General features: G+C 40.7%; 1 protein-coding gene across 3 annotated transcripts in view; it reads left to right on the top strand.

Moving 5' to 3' along the window:
- The first annotated feature begins 11,623 nt into the window (after positions 1–11,623).
- Positions 11,624–25,166, top strand: part of LOC311133947 (serine/threonine-protein kinase 38-like) — a 32,733-nt gene continuing 19,190 nt past the window's right edge. For 2 of the 3 annotated variants that reach the window (XR_014613647.1, XM_084167575.1), the window contains exon 1: positions 11,624–11,721. The gene's annotated coding sequence lies outside the window, so the exon portion shown is untranslated. The remainder of the gene's footprint in view (positions 11,722–25,166) is intronic. The other variant, XM_084167574.1, reaches the window with a different exon arrangement.

Raw genomic sequence — 25,166 nt, forward strand, 5'->3', positions numbered from 1 at the left:
CTGGCACAACGCTCTTAACCACTAAGCTACCTGCCGCCCCAAATCATCAAACCTGCCGCCCCTTTTCATCAAACCTTAGCCCCAAATACTTAATTCTGTTACCCTTTCCATTCATTCTCCATATAATTGAACACTGACATCTTCCTTAATCTTTTTGTTAGCGAACAACATTTGGCAATATTTAGATAACGATAACTTGAAACAACAACATTTTCTCTATTACATGAGGAATATTCCTTCTTCTTTTCCAAATGGCACCATCATCTGCATATAACACTGCCCCTATACCCTGTCCGTTATCCCCAAAGATATAATCAATCGTCAAGGTGAATAAGATAGGACTAATAGCACTACCCTGTGGTGTTCCATTTTCCACCTCATATTCTTTTGATACCTTCCAGGTCAGGAGGAGTTTGGAGTTTCGGTCAAACAAGAAATCCATAATCCAGTTATACATTCTCCCACTAATACCCATTCCCTTCAATTTAATCTGTAGACCTTCCCGCCACATTGTATCATATGCTTTTTCAATATCAAAATATACTATTGACATCAGTTCCTTCATTGCCAAAGCTTTGGTCACCTCAGTACTAACTTTAACTAATGCATCAAGGGTAGTCCTTCCTTTTCTGAATCCACTCTGGTATGGACTTAATAGACCCCTATGTTCCAGATAATACATTAATCTTCCTACAATCAACTTTTCCATTCATTTAAAGATATTTGATGTAAGTGCAATAGGTCTATAACTAGCAGGACTGGATGGATCTTTACCAGGCTTCACAAAAGGCAAAACCATAGCACATTTCCATCCGGATGATAGCACCCCTGTCCTCCATATTTTGTTAAATAAACTCAAAATCTTTCACAAAACTTCTGTAGGCAGATGTTTAAACATAATGTAGCATAATCACTCCTCACCTGGAGCAGTGCAACCACACCCCTCTAAAGCCCTCGTTATTTCAAACATGGTGAATTCAGCATCCACTGATTCTCCAGAATCACACATCTTACGCTATACATTTTCATGCATTCTTAGTTTTTCTTCCTTGCATAATTTACATTCATCACTTAGACTGTCAACTTTATGCACTGCTGCAAAAGCTCTTCCTAGAGTGTCTGCTTTTTCTTTGTTAGAAACAGCCATAACATCTTTCTCAGCTAACGCAGGTATCTGTAATGTCCTTCCTTTCCCCATCATCCTCTTTAACATTTTCCACACATCCCCCAGTTGTTTCCCTTCCTATAGAAGAACAGAATTCCTGCCATGCACCTTTCTTTGCGTTCTTAATGACTTTCCTAGCCAACGCTCTCTTTCTCTTCAATTTAAGCCTACTAGAAAGTGTGTGCCCTCAGGCCTGGAGGGAAGCAAAAGTTATTCCCCTACCTAAGAATAGTAAAGCCCCCTTAACTGGCTCAAATAGCTGACCAATCAGCCTGTTACCAACCCTTAGTAAACTTCTGGAAAAAATTGTGTTTGACTAGATAAAATGCTATTTTACAGCACGCTTATAGGGAAGGACATTCAACAAGCACAGCACTTATACAAATGACTGATGATTGGCTGAGAGAAATTGATGACAAAAATATTGTGGGGGCTGTTTTCTTAGACTTTAGCGTGGCTTTTGACATTATCGATCATAGTCTGTTGCTGGAAAAACATATGTGTTATGGCTTTACTCCCCCTGCTATATTGTGGATCAAGAGTTACCTGTCTAACAGAACACAGAGGGTGTTCTTTAATGGAAGCCTCTCCAACAAAATCCAGGTAGAATCAGGAATTCCCCAGGGCAGCTGTCTAGGCCCCTTACTTTTTTCAATCTTTACTAACGACATGCCACTGGCTTTGAGTAAAGCCAGTGTGTCTATGTATGCGGATGACTCAACACTATACACGTCAGCTACCACAGCGACTGAAATGACAGCAACACTTAACAAAGAGTTGCAGTTAGTTTCAGAATGGGTGGCAAGGAATATGTCAGTCCTAAATACTTCAACAACTAAAAGCATTGTATTTGGGACAAATCATTTACTAAATGTAATGAATAATGTGGAAATTGAGCAAGTTGAGGAGACTAAATTGCTTGCAGTAACCTTGGATTGTAAACTGTCATGGTCAAAACATATTCATACAACAGTAGCTAGGATGGGGAGAAGTCTGTCTATAATAAAGCGCTGCTCTGCATTCTTAACAGCACTATCAACAAGGCAGGTCCTACAGGCCCTAGTTTTGTCGGACCTGGACTACTGTTCAGTTGTGTGGTCAGGTGCCACAAAGAGGGAAAATTGCAATTGGCTCAGAACAGGGCAGCACGGCTGGCCCTTGGATGTACACAGAGAGCTAATATTAATAATATGCATGTCAATCTCTCCTGGCTCAAAGTGGAGGAGAGATTGACTTCATCAATACTTGTATTTGTGTGAGGTATTGACATGTTGAATGAACCCATGCATACCCACAAGACATGCCACCAGAGGTCTCTTCACAGTCCCCAAGTCAAGAACAGACCATGGGAGGCGCATAGTACTACATATAGAGCCATGACTACACAGAACTCTATTCCACATCAAGTAACTCATGCCAGCAATAAAATTATATTTAAAAACAGATAAAAATACACCTTATGGAACAGCGGGGACTGTGAAGCAACACAAACAGACACATGCATACAAACACACGATAACATATGTAAACATGGATTTTGGATTATAGATATGTGGCAGTAGAGTAGAGGCCTGAGGGCACACACTTAATATGTTGTGAAATTGGTTATGAATGTATTGTAATGTTTTTAAAATGTATAACTGCCTTAATGTTTGGGATGAGTTGGACCACAGAGTGAAGGAAAAGCAGCCAACAAGTGCTCAGCATATGTGGGAACTCCTTCAAGACTGTTGGAAAAGCATTCCTCATGAAGCTGGTTGAGAGAATGCCAAGAGTGTGCAAAGCTGTCATCAAGGCAAAGGGGTGGCTACTTTGAAGAATCTCAAATATAAAATATATTTTGATTTGTTTAACACTTTTTTGGTTACTACATGATTCCATATGTGTTATTTCATAGTTTTGATGTCTTCACTATTATTCTACAATGTAGAAAATAGTAAAAATAAAATAAAGCCCTGGAATGAGTAGGTGTGTCCAAATTTTTTGACTGGTACTGTACGTCAAGATTTACAGTGGGGGAAAAAAGTATTTAGTCAGCCACCAATTGTGCAAGTTCTCCCACTTAAAAAGATGAGAGAGGCCTGTAATTTTCATCATAGGTACACGTCAACTATGACAGACAAAATTAGATTTTTTTTCTCCAGAAAATCACATTGTAGGATTTTTGCAAATTATGGTGGAAAATAAGTATTTGGTCAATAACAGAAGTTTCTCAATACTTTGTTATATACACTTTGTTGGCAATGACACAGGTCAAATGTTTTCTGTAAGTCTTCACAAGGTTTTCACACACTGTTGCTGGTATTTTGGCCCATTCCTCCATGCAGATCTCCTCTAGAGCAGTGATGTTTTGGGGCTGTCGCTGGGCAACACTGACTTTCAACTCCCTCCAAAGATTTTCTATGGGGTTGAGATCTGGAGACTGGCTAGGCCACTCCAGGACCTTGAAATGCTTCTTACGAAGCCACTCCTTCGTTGCCCGGGCGGTGTGTTTGGGATCATTGTCATGCTGAAAGACCCAGCCACGTTTCATCTTCAATGCCCTTGCTGATGGAAGGAGGTTTTCACTAAAAATCTCACGATACATGGCCCCATTCATTCTTTCCTTTACACGGATCAGTCGTCCTGGTCCCTTTGCAGAAAAACAGCCCCAAAGCATGATGCTTCCACCCCCATGCTTCACAGTAGGTATGGTGTTCTTTGGATGCAACTCAGCATTCTTTGTTCTCCAAACACGACAAGTTGAGTTTTTACCAAAAAGTTCTATTTTGGTTTCATCTGACCATATGACATTGTAGTACATTGTCATGTTTAGATCTTACATTGGTGTCCTCCTCCATTGCTGGTATATGTGAGTGGGATGTGATGATAGAATCAACAATAGGCAGTGATCATTTTCATGTCATGTGGAACATACAGTGGGGGAAAAAGTATTTAGTCAGCCACCAATTGTGCAAGTTCTCCCACTTAAAAAGATGAGAGAGGCCTGTAATTTTCATCATAGGTACACGTCAACTATGACAGACAAATTGAGAAAAAGAAATCCAGAAAATCACATTGTAGGATTTTTAATGAATTTATTTGCAAATTATGGTGGAAAATAAGTATTTGGTCACCTACAAACAAGCAAGATTTCTGGCTCTCACAGACCTGTAACTTCTTCTTTAAGAGGCTCCTCTGTCCTCCACTCGTTACCTGTATTAATGGCACCTGTTTGAACTTGTTATCAGTATAAAAGACACCTGTCCACAACCTCAAACAGTCACACTCCAAACTCCACTATGGCCAAGACCAAAGAGCTGTCAAAGGACACCAGAAACAAAATTGTAGACCTGCACCAGGCTGGGAAGACTGAATCTGCAATAGGTAAGCAGCTTGGTTTAAAGAAATCAACTGTGGGAGCAATTATTAGGAAATGGAAGACATACAAGACCACTGATAATCTCCCTCGATCTGGGGCTCCACGCAAGATCTCACCCCGTGGGGTCAAAATGATCACAAGAACGGTGAGCAAAAATCCCAGAACCACACAGGGGGACCTAGTGAATGACCTGCAGAGAGCTGGGACCAAAGTAACAAAGCCTACCATCAGTAACACACTACGCCGCCAGGGACTCAAATCCTGCAGTGCCAGACGTGTCCCCCTGCTTAAGCCAGTACATGTCCAGGCCCGTCTGAAGTTTGCTAGAGTGCATTTGGATGATCCAGAAGAGGATTGGGAGAATGTCATATGGTCAGATGAAACCAAAATAGAACTTTTTGGTAAAAACTCAACTTGTCGTGTTTGGAGGACAAAGAATGCTGAGTTGCATCCAAAGAACACCATACCTACTGTGAAGCATGGGGGTGGAAACATCATGCTTTGGGGCTGTTTTTCTGCAAAGGGACCAGGACGACTGATCCGTGTAAAGGAAAGAATGAATGGGGCCATGTATCATGAGATTTTGAGTGAAAACCTCCTTCCATCAGCAAGGGCATTGAAGATGAAACGTGGCTGGGTCTTTCAGCATGACAATGATCCCAAACACACCGCCCGGGCAACGAAGGAGTGGCTTCGTAAGAAGCATTTCAAGGTCCTGGAGTGGCCTAGCCAGTCTCCAGATCTCAACCCCATAGAAAATCTTTGGAGGGAGTTGAAAGTCTGTGTTGCCCAGCGACAGCCCCAAAACATCACTGCTCTAGAGGAGATCTGCATGGAGGAATGGGCCAAAATACCAGCAACAGTGTGTGAAAACCTTGTGAAGACTTACAGAAAACGTTTGACCTGTGTCATTGCCAACAAAGGGTATATAACAAAGTATTGAGAAACTTTTGTTATTGACCAAATACTTATTTTCCACCATAATTTGCAAATAAATTCATAAAAAATCCTACAATGTGATTTTCTGGATTTTATTTTCTCATTTTGTCTGTCATAGTTGACGTGTACCTATGATGAAAATTACAGGCCTCTCTCATCTTTTTAAGTGGGAGAACTTGCACAATTGGTGGCTGACTAAATACTTTTTTTCCCCAATGTAGGTCCTAGATGGCAGGAAGCTTGGCCCCAGTGATGTACTGGGCTGTACGCACTACCCTCTGTAGCACCTTACGGTCAGATGCCGAGCAGTTGCCATACCAGGTGGTAATGCAACCGGTCAGGATGCTCTTGATGATGCAGCTGTATAACTTTTTGAGGGGGAAAAGGGGTTGTCGTGCCCTCTTCACAACTTTCTTGGTGTGTTTGGACCATGATAGTTTGTTGGTGATGTGGACACCAAGGAACTTGAAACTCACGACCCGCTCCACTACAGCCCCGTCGATGTGAATGGGGGCGTGTTCGGCCCTCCTTTTCCTGTAGTCCATGATCATCTCCTTTGTCTTGCTCACATTGAGGGAGAGGTTGTTGTCCTGGCACCACACTGCCAGGTCTCTGACCTCCTTCCTATAGGCTGTCTCAACGTCTATTCCACATTGGTTCACCATACTTTTATTGAAATTATGTGGAAACAACGTTGATTCAACCAGTGTGCGCCCAGTGGGTAATAGATTCGACTAAATAAACCCTTGCTTACCAGAATGATGTCATACATCGATAGAATGAACACTTCCATCTTGACCACTTTTATTCCTGCTTCTCTTGCGCAGCCAATAGGCGACGTTTAGGGACTTGGAGAAAATTCAATAGGCCTAACACTAAAATGTCCAAATGACATCAGTTAGACCGGTTTTGGATAGGATTTCAGTTCGGCTTGGATGCATATTTTACGTGGTTGAAATAGTCTACTATCAGCTTTTATGACGCTGATAAAGATAGCAGCTTTACAGACAGTCCCTAACCGCGCATTCATTCTCTCAAGATGCTGAAATGAATAAATCATATTTCCAGTGTTGGGGAAGCTACTCTGAAAATATAGTTTACCAAGCTACCAATTACTTCACACTAGAAGAAGTTAAACAAACTACTTCGTGAAAAATTATCATATGTAAATCTGAAATGTCATAGACTATGCTACAAATTGCAAGAACATCACTTTAGGATCATATGTTAACAGAATGTGTAAGTTAGCCTATTAAACACAAAAACTATGTTCCAAGTGAGAATTAGGCAGGTCTTATGCCGAAAAAGAAAGGAAATTATTTTCTATTCACCTATATTTTATTTTATTTTTTGCAAAAGAAATGGTGTGTAGTTCCAGTATTTAGCTACACACTACATGGGAAAAAAAAGTAAATAATTACTGAAAACACTACCTAAATTTGAATTAAGTTCAACTACCACTAAGCTACTGTAAAATATACAACTGCACATGCTATGTCTTGAGAATCCCCCCAATAAGACTACATCTTAGCAAGATGGCAAAGTGCTAAACCGACTTGCTGATCTTCAAATGCGCCATTGAGATTTTACATAGGGAGGAAGGGTGTGACGTCATCAATAGGTTTATCTATTTACACTGAACAAAAATATAAACGCAACATGCAACAATTTCTAAGATTTTACTGAGTTACAGTTCATATAAGGAAATCAGTCATTTGAAATAAATGAATTAGGCCCTAATCTATGGATTTGACATGACTGGGAATACAGATATGCATCTGTTGGTCCCAGATACTGTAAGAAAAAGGTAGGGGCGTGGATCAGAAAACCAGTCAGTATCTGGTGTGACCAACATTTGCCTCATGCAGCGCGACACATCTCCTTCGTATAGTTGATCAGGCTGTTGATTGTGGCCTGTGGAATGTTGTCCCACTCCTTTCTAATGGCTGTGCGAAGTTGCTGGATATTGGTGGGAACTGGAACATGCTGTCGTACGCGTCGATCCAGAGCATCCCAAACACGCTCAATGGGTGACATGTCTAGTGAGTATGCAGGCCATGGAAGAACTGGGATATTTTCAGCTTCCAGGATTGTGTACAGATTCTTGCAACATTGGGCTGTGCATTATCATGCTAAAACATCAGGAGATGGCAGTGGATGAATGGCACGACAATGGGCCTCAGGATCTCGTCACGGTACCTCTGTGCATTCAAATTGCCATCAATTGTGTTCGTTGTCCGTAGCTTATGCCTGCTCATACCATAACCCCACCGCCATCATTGGGTATTCTGTTCACAACGTTGACATCAGCAAACCGCTCGCCCACACGACGCCATACACGCTGTCTGCCATCTGCCAGGTACAGTTGAAATCGGGATTAATCCATGAAGTGCACACTTCTCCAGCATGCCATTGGCCATTGAAGGTGAGCATTTGCCCATTGAAGTCAGTTACGATGCCGAACTGCAGTCAGGTCAAGACCCTGGTGAGGATGATGAGCACACAGATGAGCTTCCCTGAGACGGTTTCTGACAGTTTGTGCAGAAATTCTTCAGTTGTGCAAACCCACAGTTTCATAAGATGCCCGGGTGGCTGGTCTCAGATGATCCCGCAGGTGAAGAAGCCGGATGTGGCAGTCCTGGGCTGGCGTGGTTAAATGTGGTCTGCGGTTGTGAGGCCTCTTCATTCAATTCACTGGCAACAGCTCTGATGGACATTCCTGCAGTCAGCATGCCAATTGCACGCTCCCTCAAAACTTAAAGCATCTGTGGCATTATGTTGTGTGACAAAACTGCACAATTTAGAGTGGCCTTTGCGTTTATATTTTTGTTCAGAATATTTTCATTGTTGTTGTTTTTTTAATTCCTGTGAAGCACATTGTGTTGTATTCCATGTCTTAAATGTGCTGTCTAAATAAAGCTTGATTTGATTTGATGAGGGGAAATAGAACCATAACTGTCCGTGTCCTCCGCGAGCGCTACCAGGTAAAATAGAGCTAGCAACCAACATAGCAACCAGACCTGGGTTCAAATACTATTTTTGAAAAGACAAGTAGATGAATATTGGAATGTATTAGGACATACACTTGGAAAGAATTACACAATACAAATACACTGACTCAAATACACTCCCATGGATTTAACCCCTAAAAGTCTAAGTGCAACCCACGACCAATACATTTTCACCCGCAACATCGTTTTCAAAGTAGCCCAAAGCCAGGAAAACTGGGGATATGACAGCCCTTAATGAACCACTGTACCTGCTGCACCAGTGACTTTCACTTTCCAGTGTTAGATATAGAATAACTAGTTAATTCCACATAGCTATCAAGTGAGGATGGCAGTCTAGCTCTCCTATTTCTTTACCCATTTCTTGTAAATTGGACCATTACAGGAATAGAGGGGCCATTGTTTCACTTTCAATAGGAGAAGTATGTAGCTAGCTAGTGCTAGTTAATTAGTTTGTTGTTCTCACATCACTTGTCATGACTGCCTGCTGCAGCGCTCTCTCAACACCAATGACTCTAGCCCTCCCTCTGGCCCTCCCTCCCCACCACTCACTCACTCACTCAGCCATAGAGCCCCACAGTGGAGGTGTCATAATACCCATAAAACCTAGCGGTCAAACAGGGAAATGGTTCCAATCGTTTTTCCATCATTCATTTTCCCATAGAGGATTTTAGAAACCCTTAAAATAAGGGCTGTGTTTCATGTAGGTTTACCCTGGCGTGACATTTTGATAACCATGTCTCTCTCGGACAAGGTGACTTTTATCAATATATTCGGTTCTATTTATTCTCAAATTCGAAAATGCTAATTAGAGTCAAAGTAGACATCATGCAGAACTACAAATCCCTGCAAGCTCCAGCATGTAATCTGTAGCTGACACCTTTGCTAACAGGTATTGTGTCAATTTAAAACTTTCACAAGACAGTTCACAGAATTGTCCATTTAAAGAAATGTATTCATTACTACATTTAGCTAATATTAGATAGTTAATCCAGAAATTATTACCTTTGCCTCGATTCGACAGTCTCGCCCAGATCATCATGGCATTTGTAGTTATTTATGATAGCCACATTAGCAGCTAATTAGCGTTTCATTTTTGGGGGGTAAATCCAGGTGAATATATTGATAAAAGTCACATTGTCCACCTGGTACAATATAGCCTGCATCACTGCCTGATAGTCAGAAGTAGCAGGTCACAGTGAAATTAATATATATATATTTTTTAAAACAAGAGAAATGACATGGCGGCAGCGGTGCAATTTAGAAGGAGCCCAAAAATCCAATACATTTTCACCTGCACGTTCGTTTTCAAAGTAGCCCAATTGCAAAGTTGATGCAGAGAGGAGGAGGAAGAGAGATGCCCAACTCGACAGAAGGTCCAGCAGGTGGCGTGCCAAGCAAGGAGTTTTGGTATGGAGGTCAATGTGTCGAATTTGGTCAACAAAGCAATGAATGGCTTACTTGCTAAATTAGGTTTATTTAATCAAATAGAAGTTGTTACGAGTGTACTGATATAAGTAGGACACGTGATATCCTGGCAACTTTGAGAAAAAACACTATGTCAGAGTTGTCTCGAGATGGCAATGCATATTCATGGCATGAGACTATAGCATAGCACAGGGTTCCCCAACTGGCAGCCCGCAGGCCAAATGTGGTTTTATTTGGCTCCCAAGTTTACTGAGCAAAAAAACAATTTATTATTATTTTTATTTTAAATGTTCATTGTTGGACATAAAACAAATGTAAAAACACCAGGAAATCAACTCCAAGTGATTTTAATTTGGGAAATCTGTTCCCAAGCATTTCCACGCATAATAGAGAGACACGTGATCATATACAAATGTAAGCAATGTTAGAAATTATTATGTTTTAGTCAAATATTATATATGTTTGGGCTTCTTGCAGTCAATTTGCAGTCTACCAATTATTTGTAATTATGTTCCAGCCTCGGACCATCTGCTCAAGAAAAAAATTGGCCAGTGGCTGAATCTAGCTGATGATCCCTAGCATAGCTCCCGAGTGGCGCAGTGGTCTAAGGCACTACATCTCAGGGCTAGAGGTGTCACTACAGACCCCTGGTTCGATTCCGGCCTGTATCCCATCCGGCCCTGATGGGGAGTCCAATAGGGCAGCTCACAATTGGCCCAGCCTCTTCTGTGTAAGGTCATTGTAAGTAAGAATTAGTTACATAAAGGTTTAAAAAATAATAAATAGAATCTCTCTCCATTGAATACAGGCGGTTGACGTCAACAACCCTCATCGAATATTTAAAACATGATTACAATAATGAGATGTATCCACCAATCCAAAGAAAGGATAGGCGGGAGCTAGACCACCCGCCGTGTCGCTTTGTGGACAATTGCTCCCATTGTTGGGGGCGGTAAGACATGTAGGCCTATCTTGTTAGTATATCCATAATCTTTGGTTGATGATGACATTAGCCGCTGTCAGAAAAACACCGCACTTCCGTCGCAGTCGAGAACCAAGCGCGAGGTGTATTCAAGAACGTCAAACCTGCATTTTTCATTGTGTGTGAATAAAGACAGCATTTACAAATAAAGTCAAAACTTTGTTCGAGATTGAATAGTGGCGTGCCTCTGATATCTGCATAGCGGATTTATGATAATTTAACAGTTACTGACTTGCATTCAAACAAAATGGGCTTTCAAGGTTACTTAGTGCATACATATCACATCACCATCCCCTAGTGTCCATCTACGCAGGAATAAGTATCGTTGGAAAAGTTGCACACATTTCGCCTGTGACATACAATAGACTTGACTAGAGTATCACTCAAAATAAATTATATTCTGATGATCAGACCTGTACACCACGTGAATGTCAAAGGGTGAAAACGGCAAATAGATTTAAACAAAAAAAAGTAAATAGGACACTTTTTGACAGACTTTATGAATATCATCTTTAGAGGGATCTTTGGGGTTTCATCACATAGTAGGGTATGTGGAAGTGACAGTAATAGTTGAAACCCAAATAATTATACTAAGGGTCAGACTTTGATCATCATTAGGCCTATCATCATCATCAACAACATCATCATCTACCCTGAATCTGATCCTAGCAGCCCACCCGACAATGGCCCCGGTAATAGAGGCCCGGTGTAATTTGGAACTCAGCGGGGAGGGGCACTTCACTTCCCGTAATTTCGAGTGGATACAGACCGTCATCAGACTCGAGCGAGGGGAGCGGATCCGAATTGAATTTGAACGATTGATGCCACAACGGAGGAGGTGAGAGTAACATTTAATTTGACAATGATTATGGACACGTTGTAGATTGTGCCATACGAACTTATTTTATGAACTTTGTTTCTTGATACTTGCTTGGGAGTTGGGATAAAAAGCGATCTCTTCTGCTTGGCAGATGTTTCTAAACAAAGCAACCAGTGAAAACTACTAGTGTCTCGCTCAGCTACTTCATTTAAACAATACGAGATCGTAACCTTGTATTATTGTTTTCAGATTTAGATACCTAATATGGTAGATATGGGGGTTTAGGCTACTTGAGGAAGTTGTGATAACGTTAGTCCGTAAGAGTAAAACAAAGGGTCCTCTCTCTTGACTGACAATCACACCGTGATAACGTTAGTCTTTAATAGTAAAACAAAGGCTCTGGGGTGTTTACATTACGCTGATTCTGTTGCAAAACGTTTCGTCGGTTGCTAAACGTTTTGCAACAGAAACCGTTTACTCCAAACGCTGTTGAGTTCCGTTTTGTACAACTACTGAAGTTGTTCATGCATCGCGGTACTTCCGTCTTGTGCTTCAATTGATACAAATCGTGATAGCCACACACAGAGACCCTCGTTTTGGATTCGGTTTAATAGTACTTGCCTGTGGATATTTTGTTTCAAATTTCTACACACAAAATAACGAAATCAGCGGACAACAAGTTCAAATGGAATTTTATTCAACATTTGCGATAGACACTGCCTGAGACAGGGGACATATATATATATATATATATATATATATATATATATATATATATATATAGGTTTTTGTCCATATAGTCCCACAGTATGAGTCATAATACCCATAAAACCTGCGGTCAAACATGGAAATGGTTCCAATCGTTTTTCACCATTCATTTTTCCCATAGGGGCTTTTAGAAACACTTAAAATAAAGACTGCGTTTCTTGTAGGCTTACCCTGGTGTGACGTTTTGATAACCGTTTAAATCTCTCTAGGAAGAGGTGTTTCCACTGTGGGGCTCTATAGAAATGAATATGACTATGTTGTTCAAGCGACAGCATAGTAACGTCGCGGGCAACTCCCTCTCACAAACGTGTTGTCACTGAAAAATACTGTTGGATGCAACTATGTTAAAACCGGTAGGGACTGTACATTATTTATAATGAGGGATACCTGGAGAAAATCGGACCTCTCTGAAATGAAAATGGATGGCCCTCCCTTCAGTAAAATATATTTTTACCTGACCCTCCCTGAACGCTTGTTTGGAACAGTGCTAAAGTTGTCTATCAACTGTAAACATTTAGCGCAACAAAACCAGTTACAACTGAAAAATCTGATCATAAATTAATTTGAGAAAAAGCCATTAATTTTGTAACAGCAGCTGCATATCATACACCCCATTTTGCACTCAGAACAGCCTTAATTCGTCAGGGCATGGACTCTACAAGGTGTCGAATGCGTTCCACAGGGATGCTGGCCCATGTTGACTCCAATGCTTCCCACAGTTGTGTCAAGTTGGCTGGATGACCTTTGGGTGGTGGACCAGTCTTGATACACATGGGAAACTGTTGAGCGTGAAAAACCCAGCAGTGTTGCAGTTCTTGACACAAACTAGTGCACCTGGCACCTACTACCATACCCCATTTAAAGGCACTTACATTTTTTGTCTTGCCCATTCACCCTCTGAATGGCACACATACACAATCCACACAAAATCCTTCTTTAACCTGTCTCCTCACCTTCATCTACACTGACTGAAGTGGATTTAACAAGTGACATAAATAAGGGATCATAGTTTTCACCTGGATTCACCTGGTCAGTCTGTCATGGAAAGAGCAGTTGTTCTTAATGTTTTGTATACTCAGTGTATATGCACTTGTAACTTTTTTTTAAATTTGGGAAACTATCATTTTCTAATGTATTCTATTTTGTTCCATGATATGGTTGTTACTGAAATATATTTGTGTTGACTGTGATTAGGGCATATAAGAACATCTGCTAGGATAAATTAACAAACTAGGCATGCATTGCTCACCGCATGATCCTCAAACCAAAGACTGGACAAATTCTTGTTTCTAAAAGTGATTTCAAAGGCACTGTATAGCCTAATTGTATACTGTCTAAATGAGAAATGTATAGGCATGTTGTTGAAGTGCTGTTGTTGATGTGTTGTTTAAATGCTGAGCGCTCCTGCCAACCTGTAACGTGCCACAAATGCTTCACAATTTTTTACTTAAATGGCAGGATATAGCCATGAAATAATAGTAATATAGCCTAAATAATTAATGTCCGTTCCTTCTTAGGCTACCTGGCTTGCTCCTGACTGATTTAGAGTTGGCTTGTTGTTTAATAGCCTGTTGAAATAAATGCTGAATGTGAATTGATTGTGACAGAATCACACATTACTTCCCAAGCAAAGTACATTTTTTGTTTCCAAGGCTATAGAAGGCTGTAGCACAGCATATGAATGTCATAGAGACAAACCAAAGATATCACCTATGCATCGGAGTCACGTCTTTCTCCGGCATGTACATCTTGTTTTTAGCATTGCAGACTAAAGCGTCGTTCTAAATCGCTCTATATAATCAGGTCCGTTTTTTTTCTTCTTCAAAATCTTAATCTAACAAGGCTTTTAGCCATTTTCTTTAACAAAAAACACAATAACCTCACATACCCCCCTCAATTCGAGCCCTGGTTTTAACTTAACACACCAAGCCCTTCTGGCACAATGGCTGACAAAATGTATGGATAGTAGGCTATAATTTCATCTGTCAAATAGGTAGGCCTACCTCTTATTTATTGAATTGGAAGAAATAGGCTCCAACACATGTTGTTAGTAGCCTAAAGTCAAATGTAAAAAAAGACTGTTTAAATGAATTAGGCCTTCTCAAATTAGCCTACTTTCAGCCCCATACGCTGCCCATCTCCGCGGCTGCCGCTTCATAGTAATGTAAGTTATGTCAATTACTTGAATATGGCTTATTGTGAGGTCAATAACTCTGATAAATAGCTTCATTATGGGCAATGAAACATATTGTTTTTATTCAAAATAATTATAGCTGTAGCAAGCTTACCTCCGGTCCTCCTCATCTTCATGCTCTCCCTCTCAAAGTGATCAGGACATCAGTAGGCCTAGTCCGCGCGCACAGATATTGCATTTTCTGGCAAGGGATAGCCTAGTTTTATATATACCATCCCGGAAGCTCAAAAAGAAATTACAAGAAAGTACATTTTTTAAATCTTTGTTTAGCCTAGGCCTATAGTATAGACTATGCATCATTTGATTGAGACCACACTTGGCACACTTGATATTGCGCGCCCAGCAGAGAATCAGGGATGAGGGGCAGCATCGGGCACACATCGAGATATAATAAGCAACTAATTCTCAAACACTGAGCAATATGACATTTAATAGATTACAAATTACATTACCCTCATCTGGACTAAATAAAAAATTTAATAAACCCTCCCCCTGACTGAAATGGAAAAAGCATGACCCACCCCCATTTTCCTCCGGGTAACAAACAGTAGCGGTGTGTGGGTAAAATCACTGGGGAAGCCAAGCCAGAAGGAATAGCCATGTTATAACCTATGTGTTGTGAAAATTGACTTGTTTGCTCTATAATCTGTTAGTCTCCACCTTTGTTTCATCACAAAACCGGAGAGCAACCTCCCAGTTTACCTTGTAGTCTGTGTGTGCGTGCGTGCACATTCATTCTTGCAAGTAGAAAAAACATGTTGACTCACCCTACCTGTAGACAAACGCCAATGCCATCCTCCTCTCTTTCATGTTGAGGAACAGTCTATGACTCTGTCATACTGTACACGCTTTTAGTTTTTGTTGTCCCAGGCTACCTGGCTAAAATGCTTGCTCGTTAGCCTAACTTCCTTTCATGGGCAACAATGATCCACCTAGTTAACATTAGCCTACTACATCTACCTACATATTGTACTTCCATTCTCTCAGGGCAGGGGCACAATGTATGAATTTATGGTTGAATTAGAATCGCTGTTATAATCAGGCCAGTATGGAGAATTAAGTAAAGCCAATAAAATGGTCTGACGGGGAAGTGGACATACTCAGTATTCATATCCCGAAAGAAAGTAATGATCTCAATACAATACATTTTAAACAAAGTTAGTAAAAATAGATATGATCTTGCTACCATGGAAAAATCACCCTAATGAATGATTTAGTCATATCCCAGTTGACATATTTATTGATGGCCCTGCCTACACCGGACGACTTGTTTTTAAAAATTATATGTGCAAAAAATTATCCACTTTATTTGGAACCGCAAGCCAGACAAAATGAAATGCGTCTATTTATACAATGAATATGAATTCGGAGGGCTAAAATTATTAAATATTAAAGCATTGAACCTCTCACTAAAGTTATACTTAAATCCAAACAGGTTCTCCAGAAGATTGGTAAGAATGGCTCACCCTATGTTAAAAAATAGCAGTTTTCCATTTATTCAGATGACAACCTCTCACTTTTGGATAGTTGAAAATGAAATCTCCAAAATATCACTATTTTTAAAACAAGCCATAGAAAGCTGGTTGCAATTTCAGTTTAATCCACCAGAAAAGACAGAACAAATATTACAACAAATATTATGGTTAAACTCAAATATACTAATTGATTTTTTTTTTAATATAAAAAGAAATACAGTATAATCTTTGTTAATGATATCATAAATAGGACTGGGGGAGTTATGTCACAAATGCAGCTAACAAAAAGATATGGAAATGTCTGCTCTATTCAAAATTACAACCAACTGATTGCAGCATTACCGTTAAAATGTAGGAGGGGAGTGGAAGGGGGAGAAAGTAAGGAACTTGTTTGTCGGCCCTGCATTAAAGACCTAAATAAATAAATAAACGCTACCGGTCAAAAGTTTTAGAACACCTACTCATTCAAGGGTTTTTCTTTATTTGTACTATTTTCTACATTGTAGAATAATAGTGACGACATCAAAACTATGAAATAACACACATGGAATCATGTAGTAACCAAAAAAGTGTTAAACAAATCAAAAAATATTTTATATTTGAGATTCTTCCAATAGCCACCCTTTGCCTTGATGACAGCTTTGCACACTCTTGGCATTCTCTCAACCAGCTTCATCTGGAATGCTTTTCCAACAGTCTTGAAGTAGTTCCACATACAGTGGGGAAAAAATGCCAATTTAGTCAGCCACCAATTGTGCAAGTTCTCCCACTTAAAAAGATGAGAGAGGCCTGTAATCTTCATCATAGGTACACGTCAACTATGACAGACAAAATGAGAAGAAAAAAAATCCAGAAAATCACATTGTAGGATTTTTAAATGAATTTATTTGCAAATTATGGTGGAAAATAAGTATTTGGTCAATAACAAAAGTTTCTCAATACTTTGTTATATACCCTTTGTTGGCAATGACACAGGTCAAACGTTTTCTGTAACTTTTCACGAGGTTTTCACACACTGTTGCTGGTATTTTGGCCCATTCCTCCATGCAGATCTCCTCTAGAGCAGTGATGTTTTGGGGCTGTCGCTGGGCTTTCCTTTACACGGATCAGTCGTCCTGGTCCCTTTGCAGAAAAACAGCCCCAAAGCATGATGTTTCCACCCCCATGCTTCACAGTAGGTATGGTGTTCTTTGGATAAAACTCAGCATTCTTTGTCCTCCAAACACGACGAGTTGAGTTTTTACCAAAAAGTTATATTTTGGTTTCATCTGACCATATGACATTCTCCCAATCCTCTTCTGGATCATCCAAATGCACTCTAGCAAACTTCAGACGGGCCTGGACATGTACTGGCTTAAGCAGGGGGACACGTCTGGCACTGCAGGATTTGAGTCCCTGGCGGCGTAGTGTGTTACTGATGGTAGGCTTTGTTACTTTGGTCCCAGCTCTCTGCAGGTCATTCACTAGGTCCCCCCGTGTGGTTCTGGGATTTTTGCTCACCGTTCTTGTGATCATTTTGACCCCACGGGGTGAGATCTTGCGTGGAGCCCCAGATCGAGGGAGATTATCAGTGGTCTTGTATGTCTTCCATTTCCTAATAATTGCTCCCACAGTTGATTTCTTCAAACCAAGCTGCTTACCTATTGCAGATTCAGTCTTCCCAGCCTGGTGAAGGTCTACAATTTTGTTTCTGGTGTCCTTTGACAGCTCTTTGGTCTTGGCCATAGTGGAGTTTGGAGTGTGACTGTTTGAGGTTGTGGACAGGTGTCTTTTATACTGATAACAAGTTCAAACAGGTGCCATTAATACAGGTAACGAGTGGAGGACAGAGGAGCCTCTTAAAGAAGAAGTTACAGGTCTGTGAGAGCCAGAAATCTTGCTTGTTTGTAGGTGATCAAATACTTATTTTCCACCATAATTTGCAAATAAATTCATTAAAAATCATTTTCTTCTCAATTTGTCTGTCATAGTTGACGTGTACCTATGATGAAAATTACAGGCCTCTCTCATCTTTTTAAGTGGGAGAACTTGCACAATTGGTGGCTGACTAAATACTTTTTTCCCCCACTGTATTCTGAGCACTTGTTGGCTGCTTTTCCTTCACTCTGCGGTCCAACTCATCCCAAACCATCTCAATTTGGTTGAGGTCGCGGGATTGTGGAGGCCAGGTCATCTGATGCAGCAGTCCATCACTCTCCTTCTTGGTAAAATAGCCCTTACACATCCTGGAGGTGTGTTGGGTCATTGTCCTGTTGAAAAACAAATGATAGTCCCACTAATCCCAAACCAGATGGGATGGCTTATCGTTGCATAATGCTGTGGTAGTCATGCTGGTTAAGTGTGCCTTGAATTCTAAATAAATCACAGACAGTGTCACCAGCAAAGCATCCCCACCCCATAATACCACCTCCTCCATGCTTTACGGTGGGAACTACACATGCGGAGATCATCCGTTCACCCACACCGTGTCTCACAAAGGCACGGCGGTTGGAACAAAAAATCTCAAATTTGGACTCCAGACCAAAGGACACATTTCCAACGGTCTAATGTCCATTGCTCGTGTTTCTTGGCCCAAGCAAGTCTCTTGTTCTTATTGGTGTCCTTTAGTAGTGGTTTCTTTGCAGCAATTTGACCATGTAGGCCTGATTCACACAGTCTCCTCTGAACAGTTGATGTTGAAATGTGTCTGTTACTTGAACTCTGTAAAGCATTTATTTGGGCTGCAATTTCTGAGGCTGGTAACTAATTAACTTATCCTCTGCAGCAGAGGTAACTCTGGGTCTTCCATTCCTGTGGCGGTCCTCATGAGAGCCAGTTTCCTCATAGTGCTTGATGGTTTTTGCGACTTCACTTGAAGAAACGTATAAAGTTCTTGAAGCTTTCCGCATTGACTGACCTTCATGTCTTAAAGTTATGATGGACTGTCGTTTCTCTTTGCTTATTTGAGCTGTTCTTGCCATAATATGGACTTTGTCTTTCACCAAATAGGGCTATCTTCTGTATACCCCCCGTACCTTGTCACAACACAACTGATTGGCTCAAACGCAAATTAACTTTTAAGAAGGCACACCTGTTAATTGAAATGCATTCCAGGTGACTACCTCATGAAGCTGGTTGAGAGAATGCCAAGAGTGTGCAAAGCTGTCATCAAGGTGGCTATTTGAAGAATCTCAAATATAAAATATATTTTGATTTGTTTAACACTTTTTTGGTTACTACATGATTCCATATGTGTTATTTGATAGTTTTGATGTCTTCACTATTATTCTACAATGTAGAAAATAGTACAAAATAAAGAAAAACCCTTGAATGAGTAGGTGTTCTACAACATTTGACCAGTAGTGTATATATAAATAAAAAAGCATGCCAGTTCCATTTAAGGACCAAACAGTTGACAGCTGTGCCATACATGTTGCAAAATAGTTGGGAAGAGATGTTTAATGTGCTGATTCCATGGCATAGGGTTTAGGAACTGATACACAAAACAACGCTGGATTCAAAACTTTTTTCAATTTTACATTTTTACACAAAATTCTTGCAACCAATAGAATGTTATGTATATGCGGGATACAACCATCCCAGCTCTAAAAATTTAGCTGTGAAGAGACATAATCATTAGATCACTTGTTTTCGTACAGTGGGGAAATTAAGTATTTAGTCAGCCACCAATTGTGCAAGTTCTCCCACTTAAAAAGATGAGAGAGGCCTGTAATTTTCATCATAGGTACACGTCAACTATGACAGACAAAATGAGAAAAAAAAATCCAGAAAATCACATTGTAGGATTTTTAATGAATTTATTTGCAAATGATGGTGGAAAATAAGTATTTGGTCAATAACAAAAGTTTCTCAATACTTTGTTATATGCCCTTTGTTGGCAATGACACAGGTCAAACGTTTTCTGTAAGTCTTCACAAGGTTTTCACACACTGTTGCTGGTATTTTGGCCCATTCCTCCATGCAGATCTCCTCTAGAGCAGTGATGTTTTGGGGCTGTCTCTGGGCAACACGGACTTTCAACTCACTCCAAAGATTTTCTATGGGGTTGAGATCTGGAGACTGACTAGGCCACTCCAGGACCTTGAAATGCTTCTTACGAAGCCACTCCTTCATTGCCCGGGCGGTGTGTTTGGGATCATTGTCATGCTGAAAGACCCAGCCACGTTTCATCTTCAATGCCCTTGCTGGTGGAAGGAGGTTTTCACTCAAAATCTCACGATATATGGCCCCATTCATTCTTTCCTTTACACGGATCAGTCGTCCTGGTCCCTTTGCAGAAAAACAGCCCCAAAGCATGATGTTTCCACCCCCATGCTTCACAGTAGGTATGGTGTTCTTTGGATGCAACTCAGCATTCTTTGTCCTCCAAACACGACGAGTTGGGTTTTTACCAAAAAGTTCTATTTTGGTTTAATCTGACCATATGACATTCTCCCAATCCTCTTCTGGATCATCCAAATGCACTCTAGCAAACTTCAGACGGGCCTGGACATGTACTGGCTTAAGCAGGGGGACACGTCTGGCATTGCAGGATTTGAGTCCCTGGCGGCGTAGTGTGTTACTGATGGTAGGCTTTGTTACTTTGGTCCCAGCTCTCTGCAGGTCATTCACTAGGTCCCCCCTTGTGGTTCTGGGATTTTTGCTCACCGTTCTTTTGATCATTTTGACCCCACGGGGTGAGATCTTGCGTGGAGCCCCAGATCGAGGGAGATTATCAGTGGTCTTGTATGTCTTCCATTTCCTAATAATTGCTCCCACAGTTGATTTCTTCAAACCAAGCTGCTTACCTATTGCAGATTCAGTCTTCCCAGCCTGGTGCAGGTCTACAATTTTGTTTCTGGTGTCCTTTGACAGCTCTTTGGTCTTGGCCATAGTGGAGTTTGGAGTGTGAATGTTTGAGGTTGTGGACAGGTGTCTTTTATACTGATAACAAGTTCAAACAGGTGCCATTAATACAGGTAACGAGTGGAGGACAGAGGAGCCTCTTAAAGAAGAAGTTACAGGTCTGTGAGAGCCAGAAATCTTGCTTGTTTGTAGGTGACCAAATACTTATTTTCCACCATAATTTGCAAATAAATTCTTTTTTTTTTCTCAATTTGTCTGTCATAGTTGACGTGTACCTATGATGAAAATTACAGGCCTCTCTCATCTTTTTAAGTGGGAGAACTTGCACAATTGGTGGCTGACTAAATACTTTTTTCCCCCACTGTATGTAGCTTGTTTTGGTTGCAGATTCAGGAATGGCTGAAAAATCAGGACATTAATTTAAAGCTATCTTTGCAGATTGCTCTGCTGGGTGACTTGAAAAGCCATGGTCAGTTGATCAATAATATAATAGGACTTTTAGTAAAGGTGTTCATCTTTAATTTAGAATCTGTGGAAACTATACGAATAGAAAGGTTCAGAACTTTTGTGAAACATCACAGCACATTGGGAAAATATATGGCAAGTAGAAGTCTAGACTGGATGGTTTTTAGAGATCAATGGGAGGGGTTAATGGTAGCTGAAGGGTGGGATTAAAAAAGGAAAATCAAAAAATAGATAACTAATGGAAAATGTACCGTGTCCGTGTACCGTTTACCGTGTCTGTAAAATGTATATAGTATGTATAAGATGGAAGTAGAAGCCTAAGTATTGCTGTCCATTAGTTTACTGCAATTAGGGGAGGTAGGGTTAGAGAAAAATAATAAAGGAAAATGTATACCTTTATTTTTGTTCTAAAAATATATATACAGTGCATTCGGAAAGTATTCAGACCCCTTGACTTTTTCCACATTTTGTTACGTTACAGCCTTATTCCGAAATGGATGAAATTATTTTTTCCCTCATCAATCTACACACAATACCCCATAATGACAAAGCGAAAACAGGTTTTTATAAATTTTTGCAAATTTATAAAAAATAAAAAACAGATTATTATTATACTTATTTACATAAGTATTCAGACCCTTTGCTATGAGACTCGAAATTGAGCTCAGGTGCATCCTGTTTCCATTTATCATCCTTGAGATGTTTTTACAACTTGATTGGAGTCCACCTGTGGTAAATTCAATTGATTGGACATGATTTGGAAAGGCACACACCTGTCTATATAAGGTCCCACAGTTGACAGTGCATGTAAGAGAACAAACCAAGCCATGAGGTTGAAGGAATTGTCCGTAGAGCTCCGAGACAGGATTGTGTCGAGGCACAGATCTGGAGAAGGGTACCAAAACATTTCTGCTGCATTGAAGGTCCCCAAGAACACAGTGGCCTCCATCATTCTTAAATGGAAGAAGTTTGGAACCACCAAGACTCTTCCTAGAGCTGGCCACCTCGGCCAAACTGAGCAATCGGGGGAGAAGGGCCTTGGACAGAACCCGATGGTCACTCTGACAGAGCTCCAGAGTTCCTCTGTGGAGATGGGAGAACCTTCCAGAAGGACAACCATCTCTGCAGAACTCCAATCAGGCCTTTATGGTAGAGTGGCCAGACGGAAGCCACTCTTCAGTAAAAGGCACATGACAGCCCGCTTGGAGTTTGCCAAAAGGCACCTAAAGGACTCTCAGACTCTCAGACCATGAGAAACAAGATTCTTGGTCTGATGAAACCAAGATTTAACTCTTTGGCCTGAATGCCAAGCGTCATGTCTGGAGGAAATCTGGCACCATTCCTACGGTGAAGCATGGTGGTGGCAGCATCATGCTGTGGGGATGTTTTTCAGCGGCAGCAACTGGGAGACTAGTCAGGATCGAGGGAAAGATTAACGGAGCAAAGTACAGAGAGATCCTTGATGAAAACCTGCTCCAGAGCGCTCAGGACCTCAGATTGGGCGAAGGTTCACCTTTCAACAGGACAACGACCCTAAGCACACTGCCAAGACAATGCAGGTGTGGCTTCAGGACAAGTCTCTGAATGTTCTTGAGTGGCCCAGCCAGAGCCCGGACTTGAACCCGATCGAGCATCTCTGGAGAGACCTGAAAATAGCTGTGCAGCGATGCTCCCCATCCAACCTGACAGAGCTTGAGTGGATCTGCAAAGAAGAATGGGAGAAACTCCCCAAATACAGGTGTTCCAAGCTTGTAGCGTCATACCCAAGAAGACTTGAGGCTGTAATCGCTGCCAAAGGTTCTTCAACAAAGTGTTGAGTAAAGGGTCTGAATACTTATGTAAATGTGATATTTGAGTTTATTTTTTTATACATTTGCTAACATTTCTAAAAACCTGTTTTTGCTTTGTCATTATGAGGTATTGTGTGTAGATTGATGAGGGGGAAAAATTATTTAATCAATTTTAGAGAAAAATAGGGAAATTATAATATTTTATGCTAACACAATTTCTCAGAGAAAGACATTTGTTTATAAAGTGAGAATTTTCTCTATCGAAAAGACAGGGGTAAAAATTATTCGCACCCTCCCCTTGCAATGATAAACAGCACAGCCTTTTTCTAAAATGTTTTATGAAGTTGGGGAACACATTGGGAGCGATCTGTATTCCTCCATACAGGTTCTTTCCAGATCCTTGATATCCTTTGTCTGCGCTGATGGACCCCCCTCTTTAATTCAAACCACAGGTTTGAAATGGGAATAAAGTCAGGAGACAGATGGCAATTGCAAAATGTTGATTTTGTAGTGAATTAACCATTGGTTTATGAAGGGTGCCAATAATATCATAAATTACTATATGAGTGGACTAGAGAAGATCTACTTTAAGTGCCTAGGGGGTAGGTGTCCATTTGGAATCGAGCAATAGTCATGGTTATAAGCACATCTCCCACCCACCCCTCCCTCCCTGCCCTAACTTTTACAAAGTTGTAATATTTTTTTGTGCAATAATACACTGAGTTATATAAATATAGGCATAAGATTAGAAGCCTTTTGAAATCCCCTATACTAATTTCTGATAGAAAAAAATGACATTTCGTTTTCACCTCCATCATTCCTACTCTACAGCAGGGGTTCTCAAACTTTTTCACTCAGGTCCCTCTTCCAGCATTGGGGAACATTCCGCTGTTCACACCCCTCTTGTTGGCGGAGAGAAAATGTTGCAGGTTTAAAGCTTATTTCCTGCAATTCTACACATTTTGTCATGGGGTGCAGAGTAAATTTAGCAGTTTTAAAGCAAATGTTCTTGCAATTCTATAAATTCTGCCATGTCTAATGTGTAATCATGTGATATTTGAGTGACTCAAACATTGCAACAAAATCTATAGGCAAAATAACCTAGCTAAAAAACATTAGCCGACATGGGCTAGTTGATCTGGACATTTATGACAAGTTATAAATAGCTCTCCAAGGTATGCAATGACTGACATGACAAGAGGAAAATGTTTGATACACTACCCAAATTTGAAATTGCACCTTTCAAGAGTAAGTTGAAAGCTGGACTGAGTTCCTATAAAAACATACAGTACCAGTCAAAAGTTTGGACACACCAACTCATTCCAGGGTTTTTCTTTATTTTTACTATGTTCTACATTGTACAAAACTATGAAATAACACATGGAATCATGTAGTAACCAAAAAAGTGTTAAGCAAATCAAAATATATGTTATATTTGAGATTCTTCAAATAGGCACCCTTTGCCTTGATGACAGCTTTGCACACTCTTGGCATTCTCTGAACCAGCTTCACCTGGAATGCTTTTCCAACAGTCTTGAAGGAGTTCCCAAATATGCTGAGCACTTGTTGGCTGCTTTTCCTTCACTCTGCGGTCCGACTCATCCCAAACCATCTCAATTGGGTTGAGGTTGGGGGATTGTGGTGGCCAGGTCATCTGATGCAGCACTCCATCACTCTCCTTCTTGGTCAAATAGCCCTTACACTGCCTGGAGGTGTGTTGGGTCATTGTCCTGTTGAAAAACAAATGATAGTCCCACTAATCCCAAACCAGATGGGATGGCGTATCGCTGCAGAATGCTGTGGTAGCCATGCTGGTTAAGTGTGCCTTGAATTCTAAATAAATCACAGACAGTGTTACCAGCAAAGCACCCCAACACCATAACACCTCCTCCTCTGTGCTTTACGGTGGTAACTACACATACGGAA

This window comes from Coregonus lavaretus (genome assembly GCF_964263955.1).
Source record: "Coregonus lavaretus genome assembly, chromosome: 8".
In the NCBI taxonomy this organism is placed as follows: domain Eukaryota; kingdom Metazoa; phylum Chordata; class Actinopteri; order Salmoniformes; family Salmonidae; genus Coregonus; species Coregonus lavaretus.